Below are 20,750 nucleotides of genomic sequence, written 5' to 3' on the forward strand. Positions count from 1 at the left end.
TACAGGCATGGCAAGGGGCCACACAATTACTGGGGTGGGAGACCAAACTGACGGAACAAACCCTGCTTTGTGAATGTGAACTATTGGGCGAGGTGGGTCCCCTGCATGGTGTTTTCTTAGGTGGAACCTCATTAGGATAGTTTTCATTGGCGATGTTTGGCGAAACAGTCCATGATTAAATTCAAGGATCTACAAAAAGAAAATCAAATGGCTGAAGGGGAGCTGTTCCACTACCTGCTAACATGTTATGTACCAGAGGGACAACTGCTACCCGAATACTCCGCACTAGAGGACCGACTACTGCTCGACCCGATGGTGGATAGGGCTGTTTCTCTCATTTATTGAAAGTGCATGAATAAATCACCAGACCCTATGGGCCCCTTGAGAAAGATAAACCTGGGGCAACTGTTGGATGATGACTGGGTGTCGGTAAAACAGAGGAATGTATGACGTTACAATGCATACATTTACAATGCCTGCCTTTATAACACAGTTTTTACATCGCAACATCCTTCACAACGCATTCTTTTACATAGCATGCCATTACATCGCATTTTCAGAAACTACCTTTACAACACATTCCATTACATTGCATTATACCTTTACAATGAATACCATTACAATGTATACCATTACATTGCATTTAAGGTAAGTATTTAATAGTATAGCGGTAATAATTACTATTCTAACTCCAGGGAGTGCAACAGTAGGGTAAGTGTTGGATAGTGTAGGGGTAAAAATTACTATTGTAACTCCGGTGAGTGCAACAGTAGGGTAAGTGTTGGATAGTGTAGGGGTCAAAATTACCATTGTAACTCCGGTGAGTGCAACAGTAGGGTAAGTGTTGGATAGTGTAAGGGTACTATCTGTTGTAATGGTATGCGTTGTAATGACTTGCGATGTAATGCCTGCGTTGTAGTGACATGCATTGTAATGACATGCGTTGTAGTGACTTGGAATGTAATGGCTGTGTTGTAATGACATGCAATGTAAAAGATGTTTCGATGGGTATGTAACGTTTACAATGAAATTTTTACAACGCACTACCATTACAATGCAGGCATTACCACGCATACCATTACAACGCATTGCGCTGGGGGGCGCTCTAGGATAGGGAATAAGTTTAATTTTCTATCCAACACCTTCCCTAGTGTCCACGGGGACTGGAGTTGGAATAGAAAATTATACTTACCACTATCCAGCACCTCTAAGCGCTATGCGTTGTAATGGTATGCGTGGTAAAAAACGCGTTGTAAAGGTATGCGTGGTAAAAGTATGCGTTGTAACGTCATACATCCGTTTCGATGTAATGACTGCTATGTAAAGGTAGTGCGATGTAATAACTGCTTTGTAAAGGTTCTTTCCCAATACAAAGCCCTATGTAGATTGCTAGACGAGGACATTTTAGATTGAGCCAACTCTGAATCCTGCACAGGTCGTCTGCCCACAATACACTCCAGCATTGACTGGGTTGTTACGACTCAGATCGGTGCTCTAGGGGATGCAGGGAGGTGGGTACCTTCTTTTACATTATCCCCAAAATCCAGCACTACTGGGCCTGGGTGGCTCAGGTTACGTGGGTCTTATGGTCCCAGTGGAGGCAATATGGCACCTACTCGGAGCTACAGGGAGGGGAATTGGCCTAAGCACACCAAAACTTGGCTCATGATGGCCTCAGGAGTGGCAAAAAGGAACATTGCGAGGGCTGGTGGGGCTACTGATCTCCAAAGGATTAGGGACTGGAAACACGATCTAGATTGGTGCCAGCAGGTAAGGAAATTAGTTTATCAGAGTAGAGGGTGCCCCAAAAAAATGGAAAATATTTAGACCATGTGGGAAGAATACAGCATCTAACTGTGTCGTGCGGGGATTGGAGCTCTGAGATGCAGTTGAAAGACACTGTAAGTTTTTCTTTTTAAAGAAAGTATTACTCTTCTCTGCTCACTGCCGCCAAACTGTACCCTGTCTCTGCATTATCTGTAATAGTGTACTAAGCGACCGTTCAAAAAAATAGAATGTTTAAAAAAAAATGCTTGACATTTTGAAAGGGAGAATTTAAAGTTAATTGGCATGTAAACGTTAAGCCTTCCTAAAATATAGATTTTTTTAGGCAGAGACCAAATGGCCATGTTTATTTATGTGTATAGATCAAAGGGAGAGAGAGGACTAGATAAGCTAGGCCCGATCCCCTGTTTTATATGTACATATATCAATAAGGACTAGCTAGTTAAGTAAAAATAGAGAGAGAGACTCTGTTAGGTACGTCGTGGAGCAACATAGAGTGGGGAAAAGGCATTGCTTTCCTCATAAAGCCCTCACCCACCGACCTAGTCGGTGGCATGCTTCATCATCGGGCCCACCACAGTGGCACCGAATGTGCCCCGGGTGTGCTTCAACGCCAGGAGACTGCGGAGCTGGTATGTTGCTGAGTGTGCGGTGAAAAGGGGTGAGAAGGTGTAGATTAAAAGCTATGCAGGAGGTCCCAGCACCCGAGGGTTTGTTTATCTTTAATGAACTGGGCCTCTGCTAGCAGATAAAAAGGCAAGGAGACGTAATGGAGTGCTGATTATGACCTCCAGCGTCTTGTGCGGTCTACATGTTTCAGCCAGTGCCTTGTTGAATTTAAGCTGGCTTTCCTCAGGACCATTTACTATGTGAAAGGTGCAAAGTAAACTTAATTTAAGTGAAAGTGGTGTTTTGGCTATGTGTGGCGCTCGTTAAGGCGCTGTAACTGTTAGAGGGGATTCCCTCAAGCTTGACTACATTTAACACATAGGACAAAGACAAGACGTATGAGGTAGAGTCATATCAGTATGGTGAACTTTACTACAAAAAGCCGACTTATAAGGTGGTGTGCGTCCTATAAACGGCTATTGTGGGCTCATGGCACGTGCATGAGCCAGGTGATGATTTTATCAAGAAACCGGTGGTGTGGTGGGCTAAAAGAGCGTATTTTACAAGGTGAGGTACAGGTAAGTATAGTACTGGGTCCTCACTCTGTTATTCCTTGTAAAAAGCTTCATGGGTCGCTTGGCAGAGAAAGAGACCCTGTTGGCAGAAAGGTAAGTTCAACACGTATCCGACCTGTAGGGGAAGAAATAGGTGGCTTACCCTGTTTGTAGCTGTAGCGGTTCTATTGTACTCACGAAAATATCGGTCTGGTTCCTCCTTGGACCTATTCGTCCTTCCGCGGCGCCCGTTATGGGGGAATGGAGCTTGCCGCCTCTTTTTAATACTGTCCGGTGGAGTAGTTTCACCTGTGTATAGTACAAATAGAGGGAGGGGGGACGCGCTAACAGCCATGTCATGGTGGGCTGGGCGCGCAGGTGCTGAGGAGTAGTGCGCGGTCTGGCGCATGCACTTTGGCAGCTTCGTATTGCGCATGCGCGGGTAGAAGCGCATGCGTGTAGACTTGGTAGCGAAGTTTCTTGCATACGCGGGACCTTGCGCATGCGCTTTGTGGGGGGAGAGAGCCAGAGTGTGGCGCGCCCAATGAAGTCCAAGAGTGGGCTTGCGAATGGGCAGTTATTACGTGATAGCAAGGAGATTGCCAGTTGCATGGACATTTGTCATCGTCCTGCATATGTAAATAAAAACAGAAGTTTAAAAACAGGTGAAGGATTGTTTTGGCACCAAACGTGCAGGGGGGGGAGAGAGGGAGCCCATCAGGGAAAAGAGGAGCATGGGTGGACACGCTCATGCAGGGTATGTGCTGGCAGAGATGTTTACTTGTTTGGTGGACTCTTATGTATACCATGTGAAAATTAAACAGCTAGGGAGTTCCACGGTATGGCATCGTTAAGGCCCTGGGTATGTGTGGACAAGCGATATATCCATCGTTGTTCTTTTTGAAGGAGGATTCTTTCATTGATGGAGTTATCAAATTTTTCAATGACAGTCCAAGAGAAATCATTGGGGGTGTGATTGTGGGTAAGGAAGTGGTCTGTGAGCTTGCTGATATTTTTGCCACATCTTATTGTGCTCCTGTGTTCAGTCATCCGTGTCCTTACTTTTCTGGTTGTCATGCCAATGTATCTGAGGCCGCACCGGCAGACTATAAGGTACACCAAGTTGGTTGAGTTGCAGTTAGTGAACTGTCTTTGTGTCCAGACTTTGCCAGGTTCTAGGTCCAGAGTTTTTGAGGGGGACGTAAGGTGGCACACACTGCAGTTGTTGCAGGGATGGTGGCCTGTGACTTTTGGTAGTCCCCATATGTTGACTAGGGTGTTGTCGCTGGTATTTTCCTTGGGCTGGGGTCTGGTTTTGACCAGTTGGTCTTTTAGGTTGGTGGCTCTTCTGTATGCGAAGCGCGGTTTTTCCCATTTCCTGGTGCCAGAGTTGATGATCTTCCAGTTGCGTTGTATGATGTTGGCTACCTGGTTGGACGCTGTGTTGTAGGTCGTCACACACGTCAAGGTAGGTTCTTCCTGTTGTTTTTCATAGGTTTCTAAGAGTGCTTCCCTGTTCTGGTTTCTAGCTCTTTTGCAGGTCTTGTTTATTATCCTTGATGGATAGCCACGTTCTCTTAGTTTGTCTGTTAGGTCGTTGGCCTGTGACTTGTAATCCTGGATGCTGCTGCAATTGCGTCTGATGCGTAGAAATTGCCCATAGGGTAAGTTTTCCCTTAGGTGTCTGGGATGGAAGCTATCGAATCTGAGTAGGGAGTTCCTTGCCGTGGGTTTGTAGAAGGTGCTCGTCACGAGGCCTCCATTCTGCGGTTTAATGTTTAGGTCAAGGAACGCTAGTTCAGTGGCACTGCTGGTGCTTGTGAAACGTAAGAAAGGATCTTGGGTGTTAATCCAGAGCATGAAGGTATCCAGTAGTGCTTGGTTGCCTTCCCATATCAGTAGCACGTCGTCGATGTAGCGACGCCACATTTTGATATTGGTCAGGAAAGGATTCGAGTGATGTTGTATGTAGATGTTCTCAAAGTGTGCCACATACAATCCTGCCACGCTGGGAGCGAAGACACTGCCCATGGAAGTACCATTTGTTTGAAGGTAGTAGGTACCTTCGTATTCAAAAAAGTTCTCTTTGAGAGCCAAAGTGGCGCAGTCCATAATGAAACTGCGGGGGTGTTGTATTCCCAGGGGCTTGCCATGAGGACATCATGTAGTACCTTTAATGTAGCGTCCTGAGGCAAGCTGGTATGTTTATTTATGTTCATGCTAACACCAACATGCTTGATTTATTTATTAATAAATGTGCTGACAAAGGCAGTAGCTATCTCATTTTACATTTTGAACCACTTTACAAATCTTGAAGGCTTAATCTTTTTGATTGGGAAAAGCCCCATATGTTACAGCAGGTCCATATTTGAGCATTACGGTTTCTTAAGATTAGAAGATGCTTATTTGCTAATAGCCACATGGTACCTCACAGATAATGTAAGGAGACTACATTTACAGGGTTAGTTGCCCCTTTTGATTGTTTGGTTAGTACATGATTTGCACCAAGTTAAATCTGCAAAGCCCCTAACGGAGTTGTCCAATTTGTAATTCTACTTGAAATCTGGTAAATAGTTATCATTGTGAGTATAGTATTTAGGAGTATGCATTAAAATATTTTCCTTTTTAAAGAAAACACTTTGTGTATTGATCAAGTGTGTGTTGTTTTTGTGTGTTATTCAGTTCTGAGTTTCTAGCCCACGGCACATCCATGGACTGCTTTGCCTCAAATGCGCTAGGAAGTGTATTTTCATTGTGGACTCTTTGACAAATACAAAAGGAAAACATTTTTAGATTGAGAACACTATGACAACTACCATAGGAACTACCTATTGTTAATACCTTGACGAATACTGGCGGAAGGGGCTATGCATTGTTTAACACTAAGATAACTTCCACCACACATCACTGATTCAGGTGTTGCTAGAGAGGACATGATTTCATTTTGTACAGTTCTAATTTCATGCATTGAGTTGTGCGTGAATGAAAGTACTTTTTCTTTTTTGAAGTTGAAACAATGGGCATTGATTAATTAAGATGTTTTACACACTTTGTGGGGATTTTAAACGCTTTTTAACCATTCTAATTGCTTTATTTCGTTCTTTTGGCTTACCCTTTTTAACTGTGGTGTTGCTATTCTGTTCCTGATTCAACAAAACAGTAGGAAATCTGCATTAGCCTTCAACTTTGGGAATGGCTTACTTCTGCGTCTTTTTGATGACTAATAGCGGCATTTGTATCAAAAACCGTTTTGCGAGTCCTTAATAGCGATTTTTAGCGAATTGCTATTGAGGACTCGCAAAATGAAATGTATGTAGGATTCGCAATATTAATGGGGATTCTTACATATTCCTTAATTGCGAATCACAAAATGCGATTTGCAAATAAGGAATACCTTCCCATACATTCCTATGGGCCTAGAGACCCATAGGAATGAATGGGAAGACATTCACAATTTGCGAGTTCCCATTAGGTACTCTCAAATTGTGAATGCAATTTTAAGGGTGCAAAAGTGTCAACAGGACACCCTGTTGCACCCCTGAAATATACATGTGTGCACATGTGGTGCACATTCATGCCCTAAGGGCATGTATGTGCCCCACAAGGCACTTTGAAAAATGCAAAAAAGTGCATTTTTCTAGGAAATCGCAAATTACCACCCACTTGAAGTAGGTGGTTATTTGCGATTTCTTAAGGCAAATTCGCACAACTTGGGTGCTTCCAGAATTGCATTTAAGGCATCGCAAATTGCGATACCTTAAATGCATTTGCAAAATAGGGAATCAAAAATTTTGCGATTCCCTATTTAGTAATGGCCTTTTGGGATGATACATCCCAAAAGGCTTTTTCCCGTTCGCAAATGGGCCGATTCTGAGAATCGACCCATTTGCAAATGGGAAAACGGCTTGATACATATGCCCCATAGTGTCATGAAGATGGCTGCAGATGAAACTGAGGTGTAGGCTCTTGGGTATCATTCTTAGAACCAGTGCTTTAAATGGGGGTAAAAAGTGCAGGTACTCATTTAAATGTGGTGAGTGGGCGGGGCTTGGGGCGGGGCTTAGGGGAAGACATGCTTCTTGACTTATATACTACTTGCAGCACATCCCAAAACACCTTAGAAATGTCTTTCAATAAACAAAGGTGTATTTACTCATTACATAACGAAAGTCAAACGTGGTAATATTTTCACATGTCCTTGTTTTGTAATATTTGCAACATCACTCCTGTTAAATTGCTGTTGCTTGGCACAATACCGTATATTATCGAGTGACACAGAAAGAAACAAGCAGACGTGCATACACATACCTTCAAAGAGTGTGTCTATTCTTCCCCCCTGTCTCTCCTATTTCTCTCACACAAAAACAATCACAGGCAAGCACACATGCAAGCAGACAAGCAATAGCAGACACTTAACATAGGAATTAAAGCCCTGTGAACCTGGTTACCTCACACGGCTTTCTGAATAGCGCTGTCACCAGGCTGCCTCGATTTCTGTGTTTGTAACACAGCATGATGGTGAACACCCAGACGGCATGCAGATGAGCCCAAGCTGAATAGTTCAGCAGGGGCTCGGCATAGGTATACAGCAGTGGCTTGGCTGTCAGAGACTGGCTGCCAGCACCAGAGCTTTGTGAGTACCGGTACTCTCCTCGGCAGTGGAGAAGTGCCGGTACTCTGAGTGATAAAACTAAGAAGGGCCGGTACTCAGTACCGGTGAGTTCCGGCCCATTTAAAGCACTGCTTAGAACTCAATTTCAGTTTGGCAGTCACTTGTTCTTGTTCCAGTTCCAGCTTTTGCTACTATAACCCAAAATGTTGGTGCTACTATCAACATTTATCTTACCCCTCCCTGCATTTCAACATGATCACTGGTACATGTTTTTCCCTTTTGAAGATATTAAAATATTTCTTCGTTGCCTCTGAGTTGATGGGACAAGGTTGGTGATTGGGAAGCTGTCTCATCTAGTCTTGCTTGGCATACCTAAATATCTTATCTGTATCCTTCAGATTGGGCAAAATGCACTTACCATGTCTGATACTTAATTTACCTAAGCCTTTTTCTGTTAAATCCCAGTAGACTTTCTCCACAGATTACCAGGGAATAATAAGATCATACGACATATATATGATGCATAAGGCATTTGATGGAATTTGTCCTGGGTATCTTAGCTTTAGACTTGCCATTCATACCCTCTCATGTGCTTCATTCCTTTTCTCATGCACTAATTGATTCAAATGTCCAAGCACACCAGAGCAGGCAGATGCTCATTCTTTGTTCTTTCTCATATTCCCAGTATACCCTAAGTAAAATACTCTGCCCTTGTGGGTGTAGGACGAGCAGTATGCCTGTGAGGGTGCCAGCTGAAGCACATTACCTTTTATTCTGGCAGATAATTAGTGTAGTAATTTCTGTAATTTACTTTTGGTTGGCTTATGGTACTTACATCTGTGTAGTTATTCAAATTAGACCCATACTGCAACTAGTAAAATGCAGCCACCAGGTTAACACTCAATACAAGTAAATTACCCATGTGATCATTACAATGGAGAATGTTTGAACACAGATACTCTACAAAAGTCTTTATATGACCCACTGCGGCCTTGTTTATGGGTTAAGTGCTTTTTACTCTCTGACTACAATAGGATATTTGTCATTCCAACGTCAAATTTGGTGAGATTTATTGATTGGAAGTGAAATGGTTGAATCCTTTTTTTTCACGAGGAAAATATTCATTTAAAGTGCAAACAAGTCCTTAGGGCTTGGATTTATCAACACCGTTGGTAGCTTTTCTTGCAATAGCACAACAACAACAATTTAGTCTGGGTTTAGCCATTATACCTGCAGTGCTAGAGACATTCAAGCATTATTAAACGTTAAAAGTGCAGGCATTTCTTACTAACCAGAAAACTGGATAATCAATCTATAACAGAAAGTTTGACTCACTAGAGAACCCTTCACTTTCTGGGGATTTGTGGATGAACAGGATTGACTTTTTACAGAGTTACCATAAGGATGTTAATGAGCAGGCAAGATGTTTAGTTTACGTGAATACACAACAGCTTAAAAATAACTTGGATATATGAATATATTTATGTAAAAATGAAGGCTACATAGCAAAAAACACACAAGGATAATACACAATAAAATTGTAGCACAATAGAGCGAAGTGATAAACCAGTGGCTATTGATATAAATGCTGTAGGCTAGTAGCTCTCAACGTGTGGTCCAAGGACCGCTAGAAATCTGCAAAACCTACTCAGGTGGTCTTTTTACTGCTTAGATTAAATAGTGCTAACAGCTGAAGTGTATATAAATAAGAACAAAAATATAAAAAAGAGCATCTTAAAACATTCTTCAAACGTGAATGAATTTGAAATTGGAGGCTAAAAATTAAGTGGGCATCTTCAGATTGATTTGTGGGAGCATGCAAGAGCTTCATACTAAATATAACATGAACGATGAGTGGCGTCAACGGAATTTAGAAAAGTTCCAACCTTCAAATTAATTGTTTTCTTTATATATTGTTTTGTGAATACTTGTTGAATATTTCAACATTTGTGTATTTGTTTGATTAATACTTGTTTCTGTATTTTTAGTGTATTGTTTTGCAGATCAAATAATCAAAAATGCTTAGGTCGAGGTCTCCAGCTTCCTGTAATGACTCCATGGGATTTCCGGATTCCAGTAGTGATTCAGTGTGGTTACCTGGGTTCCAGTAATGATTACATAAGGGTCCACAGTAGTCAAACGGAAAATAATCACTTCTGTAGACTGATAATGATCTTAAGATGTTTGCAAGAGCCCAAACACCTTTAAAAATTAGAACATAAATGTTTGATGATGACGTTCCAGGTTTATAGGTCATACAATGTGCTGACATATAGGGGCAGATTCATAAAAGTATTTATGAATGAGGGAAGTACTACTATAAGAGCATTCTTTTACAAACTCCTACATCCCTTGGCAAATAGGCCTCAGAACATCCAACTCTCCATTAGTATAAGTGGACAAAGAGCACAGTCTTTTCAGTTTGTACTAATAGCGATTGAATTTTCACTCAATATTTCCATTTGAGACATTTTGGGGCCAGTTGGCATGTACGATTACGTAAAAGTGTACTACAGGATAGTCCTACAGGTATTTGCAAATCAGCTTGTGATCCCTGCCTGATTATGTATGATGTATCTTGGGTTGGTACATCTCACTAATCCTGACAAAACCTAGTTACTTTGTGTTGGTTTGCAAACTTTTATGCTTCCCAATCCTAATGATCCCAAACACAAAAACTATGCGGAAACAGAGAAAGTAACAATTATTAAATAGTGCAACTTTCCCTCTGTAAATGATCTTTGAAGTATCTCAAAGTTCTGGAATGTAAAGTGATGTGTACAGGAAGATATCTCTTGATTTAGGATTATTGGTTGTTTTTCCCTGTAAACTACTTGGACCTTTCACAATCAGACTAATATGCAGACCAACCACATTCTGGAAATCTGCAATCAAAGGCAGGATCAAGTGATAAGCATATGTGATAAGACATGGTGTGGGTGAGGGCTGCTCGCCAGGGTCAAAACTCAGCTCACCTTAATTTGTCTATAAAGATTTCTAAAGACAGCCCTTTTCATGTCTCTGGTGAGAAGTAAAGGGCTGTCAGGCAGTGTGTATACATCTCTGGATTGTTTAGGCTAGTAAAGCAAGTCAACAGTAGCATGGCAGGCCAGTAGTACTTCAGCAACTCCCTCAGGCTAGCTCCCACACAAGAGGAAATGATCAGTATTGAGATCCCTTTTCAGGAAGCTGAACAGCAGGGTCTGCACAAGACTGTATCGATGTTGGTGTTTTTTATGGTGCTGCAATGGAGCTTCTCTGTAATTGTCAAAATGTTGGCAGTTAGGCTGCTGCTTCCTGTCAATCAGTATTGGTGCATCCTTTACAGAAGAAGTGTCACCCTACTTAGATTAGAACAGAGTTTCCTTCCTCAGAGGCATCTTCAAACTGCAGGTGGGGGCAGAATAAGTGCAGCTGACCTGGTACAATCTGCTGTAGCCTTCTCCGGTGGAGGACCTTGTATATTGGCCTCATGCTGTTCCTACTTTACTCTGTGGGCAGCAGCCATCCTCAGTCCTGAAAATGCAATTTGTATAAACATACATTGTTCATAATCAGCAAAGTTTAACCCTATCTGCATGTGCACTGATAGTAATTGCAAATTATCCTCCTCATGCACATGTTCAACTATTTGCAACCATTTAAAAACAATGACACATAAGATTCTGAGACCTGAGATGGCAGCCCTTAGCCTCTGGCCACTGGCCTTACATTTAAAAAGGGGATGCAAGTAGGCAAATAGTAATTGCTAATTATCCTCCTCATGCACATGTTCAACTATTTGCAACCATTTAAAAACAATGGCACATAAGATTCTGAGACCTGAGATGGCAGCCCTTTGCCTCAGGCCACTGGCCTTACATTTTAAAGGGGCTGCAAGTAGGCATCACTTTGGACTAAAGCTGTTGCATTACAAAACACTAGAGTGCTACCACCAGCCATGGTTTATGTAAAGGTGGGCAAGGTGGGCAACCTCCTTGAGATAGTCAAAGTTGAAAGAAAAACGGAGTGCCTTCGATCATAAGACGTTATTGTGGTGTCCTTGAGGAGGATTAGATTTGCTATTTGAGTTGGTCCATCGATATCAGGGACCTCACCAACTGTCTCAAAAAGAAAATAGAGTATGAGAACTTCAGGTCAAATGAGATAAATGGAAGGAATGTTATGGTTGGACATGGGATTTTTTTCTTACATCAGCAAATGAAATTGTCGGCTAGGAGTAGTATTTTAATGTAGCTGGTGACTCAGTGGACTAATACATCCACTGCAGATATCTGTCTATGGTCTCTTGGTCACAGGCTTTAATAACAGCAGGTCTCTCATCCGTTCACCCTTCAAAGGCTGATATATTAGTACCATTGAGCTAAGTAACATTAAACCTCTTTTGTTCACCATCATGTTGTTCCTCGGGCGAACATGCATTTTACAAATACACCTGTTATATTCATTTGTAGGTTTTACTATATTCTCCTCTGATGACCAGTATCTTGAGTAATGGAGGTTTCAAACAATATAGATGTTATTGAAACTCAACACAATAAAATAAAGTGTCTAACAATAAAAGGTATTATCAATTTTGTATGTTATGTGATATTCTCCCTGCTGTGATTAAAAGAAGATTGCAGTAATCTGCACAATATCCCACACCTCTCGAAAGGGCTAACTTTAGTTTAAAAGGTTAGAAGAGAGAGAGAGAGAGAAACTCTGTTTATTTAGACCGTAGTCTTTAAACCTGGAGATTGAATACAATTCAGCACATTATACAAAATGAATCAATATCAAAACCATACAAAATTGATAAAATCAGGCAGTTACTTTCTGTACAGCTCCCTATATCTACTCCTATGCTAAAAAGACATTCCATGGGTAGCTAATATATAAAATCGTTAAAAAGAATTTAAAAAACCCACTATACATAATAAAACTGGAGTTCGTTACATTTATCGTTATTCACTTACAGTACAATCTAGGGTCTTTTGAGCTTACAACCACTCGTGTTTTACCCTTCGGCTATTGCTGGTAATGGGATACAAGTAGATTCCTCAGTATAATTTCTTTATCTGTTCCCGCACCAAACTGTTCACCCCTTTCAGGTAGTTACCGAGTGCAATTGCTATATCCAGATGTTCCATTCCTTTCAGTAAGTTCATTGCTTGAGTGCGCAGTCTTATGCCATATTTTGTAAATAAAGGTCGTAAGAACCGTTTTCTCACTTCTAAGCATGTCAAACAATCAAGTAATATGTGCAACATTTCACACTTAGCCCCGAGTCCACACTTACATTTTCCATCCCGATATAACATTTCTGCCTTAACTCTCCCCTCCATTAGCCAAAGGATGGTACCAATTCCGATTTTCAGAATATCCCACCTAAGTCCGTAGTTTGGCAGGGTTTCTAAGTACGGATACCCTGTCTTGTTTTCCCAAGCTTCTATCATATATTGGACTGATTTTTTATTTCTCAGGTATCCTATGTCCTGCATTCTGGAATACTCCCTTCCTTGTGCTCTGAGTGCACTCTTCGTGAACTCCACATCTAAAGAGTTTTGATTTACTCTCACATTTAGACTCCAAATTATTTCCTTTATTTGTCTTTTTGCCTCTAACGCCCATCTTAGGTTACTGTGATGGATTTCATCACTACACCAATGTAAGACCTTTTCAGCTTCCCCTTGGGATTGGCATTTCAAGAATCTTGCCACCGCCATTTTGGCCTGGATATTCCATCCTATCGTACCTGTTTCCAGTCTAATTGCCTGTATCATTGCTGACTTTGGCAATGACAATAGCATTTTTAAGGCCTTACCTTCCTCCCGATCCCATCCTCCTTTACCGCTTAAGAGGAGCAACTCTGCACCATACAGTACTTGGGGCGGAATCATGGCCTCATACGCCTTTAGCATGGGTTTGTGTGACATGTCCCCATAGTTTTTATTGAATTTTTTCAAACCACAAATAGAGGAAGATGCTTTTGCGTTTTGGTGTTCCAAGTGTTTGTACCATTATAAAGAGGATTCGAACCATAGACCAAGGTATTTATATTCTTTTACCGTTTCTAATTTTGTTTTATCTACATAGCAGCTAAAGCTCTTGGTCCCTTTTCGAAAGCACATGATCTTTGTTTTTTCCACGTTTACTGTCAGCAATTTATCCTTACAGTATTCATTGAATGCGTTTAGTTTTCTCTGTAGCCCGATCTCTGTCTGGTCAGTAATCACAAGGTCATCTGCGTACAGCAAGCTTGAGACCTTTCTACCACTCATTCTGGGGCTAGCACTCTTTCCCACCTCGAGTGCTGCAGGCAGGTCTGCTAAAAATATTGAAAAGAGGAGGGGGGCTAAGACGCAGCCCCGTCTCAGCCCATTCCCTATTTCTATTCTCCTCGTCAATGCCCCTTGTGTGTCTTTAATGACTTGGGCCCAGTTCCCTCTATGCAATTCTTTCAAGATTTCAAGTAAGCAAATTGGGATTTCATATTTAATCAGGCACTCCCATAATTTCCCCCGATCCACCGAATCAAAGGCTGCCCGGAAGTCGACAAAACAGCAAAACAAGTTCCCCATTTGTTCTATCGACTTCCAGGCAAGAGCCCAGAGAGCATAACAGTGGTCCACAGTGGAGTGCCCTTCTTTAAAACCCCCCTGTTCCACCGGGATGATTGAGTTCTCTTCTATCCAGTCCTTTAGTTTGCCTAGCACTATTTTTGCAAATATCTTCTCCCCAATGTCAAGTAGATTAATTAATCTATAGTTTTTCGGGTTGTTCATCGCCCCTTTCTTATGTATGGGCCTTATTATAGCCCCATTCCAGTTATCACGGAGTTTCCCAGTCTCTAGGATAACTTCAAACATGTTTGCAAAAAATTCCGCTCACAAGTCTAAATGAGTTTTAATTATCTGAGCCAGGAGGTTATCCGGGCCTGCCGCTATTGTGAGGTTCAAACCCTTTATCGTTTTTTTAACCTCTATGACAGAAAAAACGGGTTTTATGTCTGCTACCAGACCGCTCCAGTATGTGTACAGATTTTCTTCCCAGGCTTTCCCTGGGCTATACAGATCCTGTAAATAATCCTCCCATGCTGATTCTTCTACTATGCAATTCATTGTCCCTGGCTGGCGATCTGCTGCTGAGTGAACTAGCTTCCTGAACTGGCGTAAGTTCTTAGTTTCGATTGCCTCAAGTAATTTTAGCCAGAATCCCTCTTTAAATTCCCTTTTTGCCCTTCTAATTTGCCTCTAACGCCCATCTTAGGTTACTGTGATGGATTTCATCACTACACCAATGTAAGACCTTTTCAGCTTCCCCTTGGGATTGGCGTTTCAAGAATCTTGCCACCGCCATTTTGGCCTGGATATTCCATCCTATCGTACCGGTTTCCAGTCTAATTGCCTGTATCATTGCTGACTTTGGCAATGACAATAGCATTTTTAAGGCCTTACCTTCCTCCCGATCCCATCCTCCTTTACCGCTTAAGAGGAGCAACTCTGCACCATACAGAACTTGGGGCGGAATCATGGCCTCATACGCCTTTAGCATGGGTTTGTCTGACATGTCCCCATAGTTTTTATTGAATTTTTTCAAACCACAAATGGAGGAAGATGCTTTTGCGTTTTGGTGTTCCAAGAGTTTGTCCCATTTTAAAGAGGATTCGAACCATAGACCAAGGTATTTATATTCTTTTACCGTTTCTAATTTTGTTTTATCCACATACCAGCTAAAGCTCTTGGTCCCTTTTCCAAAGCACAGGATCTTTGTTTTTTCCATGTTTACTGTCAGCAATTTATCCTTACAGTATTCATTGAATGCGTTTAGTTTTCTCTGTAGCCCGAGCACTGTCTGGTCAGTAATCACAAGGTCATCTGCGTACAGCAAGCTTGAGACCTTTCTACCACTCATTCTGGGGCTAGCACTCTTTCGCACCTCGAGTGCTGCAGGCAGGTCTGCTAAAAATATTGAAAAGAGGAGGGGGGCTAAGACGCAGCCCCGTCTCAGCCCATTCCCTATTTCTATTCTCCTCGTCAATGCCCCTTGTGTGTCTTTAATGACTTGGGCCCAGTTCCCTCTATGCAATTCTTTCAAGATTTCAAGTAAGCAAATTGGGATTTCATATTTAATCAGGCACTCCCATAATTTCCCCCGATCCACCGAATCAAAGGCTGCCCGGAAGTCGACAAAACAGCAAAACAAGTTCCCCATTTGTTCTATCGACTTCCGGGCAAGAGCCCAGAGAGCATAACAGTGGTCCACAGTGGAGTGCCCTTCTTTAAAACCCCCCTGTTCCACCGGGATGATTGAGTTCTCTTCTATCCAGTCCTTTAGTTTGCCTAGCACCATTTTTGCAAATATCTTCTCCCCAATGTCAAGTAGATTCATTAATCTATAGTTTTTCGGGTTGTTCATCCCCCCTTTCTTATGTATGGGCCTTATTATAGCCCCATTCCAGTTATCGGGGAGTTTCCCAGTCTCTAGGATAACTTCAAACATGTTTGCAAAAAATTCCGCCCACGAGTCTAAATGAGTTTTAATTATCTGAGCCAGGAGGTTATCCGGGCCTGCCGCTCTTGTGAGGTTCAAACCCTTTATCGTTTTTTTAACCTCTATGACAGAAAAAACGGGTTTTATGTCTGCTACCAGACAGCTCCAGTCTGTGTACAGATTTTTTTCCCAGGCTTTCCCTGGGCTATACAGATCCTGTAAATAATCCTCCCATGCTGATTCTTCTACTATGCAATTCATTGTCCCTGGCTGGCAATCTGCTGCTGAGTGAACTAGCTTCCTGAACTGGCGTAAGTTCTTAGTTTCGATTGCCTCAAGTAATTTTAGCCAGAATCCCTCTTTAAATTCCCTTTTTGCCCTTCTAATAAGCATGTTATGTTCGCTTTTTATGCCCACTAGGGTGTTTGCACTACCATGGTCTCTCTTTCAAAGATTACAGCGGGCCTTTCTCCTAACTTTTTTTTTATTCTCCTGCATTCCCTTGTGAACCAGCCGGTGAATTTCTCTGTCTTTAGACTCCTCGCTTTATTTTTGTTTTTACCACTATTTGTATTTTTTAATCCTTTACTGAGTGTTTGGACCACCTCCTCAATTTTTCTTACATACCAGTCTAGGCTCTGACCCCTTGCTGTCTTCAGGTCTAGATTCTGTTGTAATTTTATTAATCTGGAGACATATTCTTCCGTTAACCTAGTTGTGCAACGTCTGGGATAGTCCACCTCTTGCTCCATTACCTGTGGACTAGATTCAAATTGCACATCGGGGATCTCCAAGACTACTACATCATGATCACTTCCTTCTCTATTCAAGATCCTAAACCCGGAGATTAATCGGAAATTCCAGGGTGCTATAAAAGCATAATCTATAGGGCATATTTGTAAACCCAGTTTAAATGTTTTTTTGGCGGGGCAATCTAAGTGGCATCTTCCATTTAGACAAAAGAGATTTTTAGTTCCCAGGAGGTTTCCCAACTGCATGTCCTTAGCACTTGTTATACATTCAGGGAAGGTAGCTTGTGGTATTTCGTAGGCCTCTAATATATCTTGAAACCAGCAGTCTACATTCGTGGGGTGTAATTTGTGATTAAAATCGCCCTGCAGTACTTTTCACAAAGATAATCCATATCCTCCTTAAAGAGAACCATTTCCTCCACATATTGCTCTGTAGTGGCCCTTGCATGTACACATTTATCATCAAAATTGTATCCATTTTTATGCCCCCTGGTAACAGTATTCTGCAGGCCAACAGCCATTTACATTTCAAAGTTATTTTGGTTACTTTCTTCATGATCTTAGTCGATACCAGGGCCATTATTCCACCAGCTGGTCGCCCAAATCTACATTTCTTTGCAGGTCAATTTAGCTGGTAGAAACCATCAAAGATTGGGCTCTTGCCACATAGCCAAGTCTCCTGGAAACACATGATCTCTGTATTTTCTCCCAGTTCCCTTATATTATTTTGTTTCAGGTTATTTCCTTGCCCATTTATTTTCCAGGAGGCTAGTCTTATGCTATGTGGCATACCTTTTTCCTATTCAAGGATAGGACATTTTTTTAAAACATTAATCAAATTAAATGATTCTCAAGAGTGAACAGTTTTGATTTGGTGATTCCTAAAAATTCTGTACCTTCCACAAATTAATTTGTCTGTGGCCAACAACTGAAACAACGAAGAAGTAAGCAGCACAACTGAAGTAGCAGTAGAAAGAAGAAGATGGGGCAATTTCCCAAAATTAGCTAACTAGACAAACGTTGCATGAATATGAGACTGCATCTCAGGAAATGTAATGCATAATACATTTTTGGACTGTGTGTAGGGCTGGATTTAGGTATTTACAACTATGCTTCAGAGCAGGGGTCTCCACCCTTTTCTGTAATAAGTGCTATTTATGTTAAATGAAAATCCTTCCGAGGTACTAATAGTATTAGATATGTAATAGTAACCACATCAGATAAGATTACATTAGTGGCCACCATATGCAAGGTTGCTAGTGGCGACCATCTTAGTGCATTAGGCATGGTTGGCAGAAGTATTTTAGAAGATACTTTGTCAATGTGTATTGTTTTTACATTGATAATACATACCAGCTATAGCTGCAATGACTCTAGCCCCAACTTTATAATATTAGTAAGTCTCCTCAGCACTATTTTATTTTTTTCACTCAGACATCAGCTATAAGTAAAACCATTTTTCTCCCAAAATCAGCTTATGAATTCTGAAACTGCACACATTTTCTTGTCAACTTCCTACTTGTCAATTTTAGTATAGATATGTTAATTCAACAAAGCAAAATCTTCTAATTTACTTTGTTGGGTCAGCAAACTGGAGAGATACTTCAGGTAGCTGGAGAGCTACCAGTAGCTCATAAGCAAATACTTAGAGAAGCCTGCTTCAGAGGCTTTGATTCAAACTGGTTAAAACAGGAAAATTGGAGAAAAGCAATGATGGAATCTAGATGTAGATCACCCTTTACAGAACACTATTGAGCAACCGGTGCTGCTTTACAAATGAAAACACTGTCCGAGAAAACATAGGGAGGAGCAAGCAGTGATGCCCAGGACCACTTCCTTCTCCAAATGAAGTTGCTCCTCATGATTCCCAAAGATGAAGCTGTCTAACTGGAACAGTTTCTCCTCTGTGAATGAGATACCATCTCCTTAAAAGAGTCAATAACTGTTTAATTGTTTTGATGCATGTCACAATGAATAACATTTAGAAGGGGATGCCTCTTTCATGCCTATTCTTAACTTATTTATTATAGGGTGGCAAATACAGTGGGAGATCCAGAAATTATTCTGAAATGACCACTTGCAAAATAGGTTTAATACTTAAAAAGATACCTGTGATTTTGAGAATCGCACAATTTGGAACTGCAAACTGGCTTGCTACTTCAGACCCTGTGTTCCATATAAGAGGAGTATAACATAAAAAGGAAGGTTCACTTGGCATTGACAAGCAACAGTTTGAAACTGTAAGTAAGGCCTGTTTCTTTACTGCAGAGTTCCCTTCTTCAAATACATCTATTTATGTATGTATTTAATCTTGAGGGAATATGATTGAAATATGTGAGGTGGTTGGAGCTGAGTCAGTGATATGTGCTGGTGGAGCAGACAGCCAAAACAGAATCACTTTCAAACAAAACAAGCATTTGCAATGCAATAGGTCTTGCATTAGGAAAGTGTGCGCTGTTGGTATTGTAAATGACACATTTTTTTAATATGTGTTGGCTTTGAAACTATATAAATTAATAGTATTGTTTTTCACAAAGCCAATAGCTTACACTTTCCTAATGCGAGTCCTATTGGCTATGGTAATGCTTGTTGATAGCAAGCAAGGACAGTGCTGTTGTGGTGCTGAGTGATGATGTGGTTGGGCTGAGTGATGTGGTGGTGTATTAGAGTGATGTGGTGGTGTCCCAGAGTGAAGTGGTGGTGTCCCAGAGTGATGTGGTGGTGTCCCCGAGTGATGTGGTGGTGTCCCTGAGTGATGTGGTGGTGCCCCTAAGTGATGTGGTGGTGCCCCTGAGTGATGTGGTGGTGTTCCTGAGTGATGTGGTGTGTGAGGGTGAGGGTGTGTGGGAGTGTGAGGGGGTGAGGGTGAGTGAGGGTGAGAGGGTTGTGAGTGTGAGGGGTGTGAGGGTGTGTGAGGAAAGAATGAAAGAGAAAGACATTTGCGAAGAGGGGGGCGGGGGAGAGGAGGCATTCTGGATAAAACAACACACAGCTCACAGTACGATTTAAAAAGGAGTCATTGGGCAGTTGTCACTTGTGATTAAAAATGCAAGGGCTGCGACCTTTTCACTGCAACATTATATCATCATGGCTGCCAGTCTGGAGAGGAGGCGCACTGGTTACCACTCCTAATATAATATTTTGATAGGTTTCAATGCACCATATAGATAGTCTGGGTCCCAAACATGTACTCCTCAACGATACGAAAAACAAAATGCGTTCACTTTTGCGGCCGCTTTCATGTGGTATCTGTGTGAAGTCTGTCCAGGATAACAGGGTGCGCGCTGCTGCGTGTTCAGGGGTTTCATGCCCAAGAGGATGTGGCTTTACAATCAGAGCAGCCGAGTTTGAAGCTGGGGAACCAGGTTCGAGCCTGTGATTCTCTGCAAATCTGCCCGTGCCTTAAAAAATATATTTATTTATTTTATTTAGAAGTTTTCTATAGCGCTAACAAGACCCGAAGGTAGCAGAGCGCTTTACAGTAAAGGGAATGAAAAAAGTGAACAACATGACACGTAACAAGTAAAAGCGATCAACGAAAGACAATTTGGAAGGAGGAAAAGTTTGGACAGCAGGACTTCTTGGTAACAGGATTCAGAGTTACCACATAGTTCTGGGGATGCTTGCTGATCCTAGTTACCCACAACCTAGGGAACGGGTAAGGAACAAGGATTTGAGTTGGCTCTTGAATTCCGCATAAGACGGTATGGTTCTGATGTGCGGGGGGATGGAGTTCAATATTTTGGGGGCATTTCCTGTGAAGGAGCAGTCCGCAGTTCTCTTCTTTCCGGTTTTTGGTAGGATGAGCAGCAGGGAGTTGGAGCTTCTCAAATTTCTAACTTGGCCTGCTTTTTTTTAGCTTGTTTGCCAAGTATTCTGGTTTGCCGGTATGGAGGGCCTTGTGGGTTAGGCAGACCGTTTTGAAGGTACTACACATTTCCACAGGGAGCCATTTGAGTTCTT

The 20,750-nt window shown here is 41.7% G+C and overlaps 1 protein-coding gene across 1 annotated transcript in view; it reads right to left on the bottom strand.

Moving 5' to 3' along the window:
- The window catches only part of ADCY2 (adenylate cyclase 2), a 1,840,236-nt gene that overhangs the window by 1,778,341 nt on the left and 41,145 nt on the right, over positions 1-20,750 (bottom strand). The window lies entirely within an intron of this gene.

This window comes from Lissotriton helveticus, chromosome 4_1 (assembly GCF_964261635.1).
Source record: "Lissotriton helveticus chromosome 4_1, aLisHel1.1, whole genome shotgun sequence".
In the NCBI taxonomy this organism is placed as follows: Eukaryota; Metazoa; Chordata; class Amphibia; order Caudata; family Salamandridae; genus Lissotriton; species Lissotriton helveticus.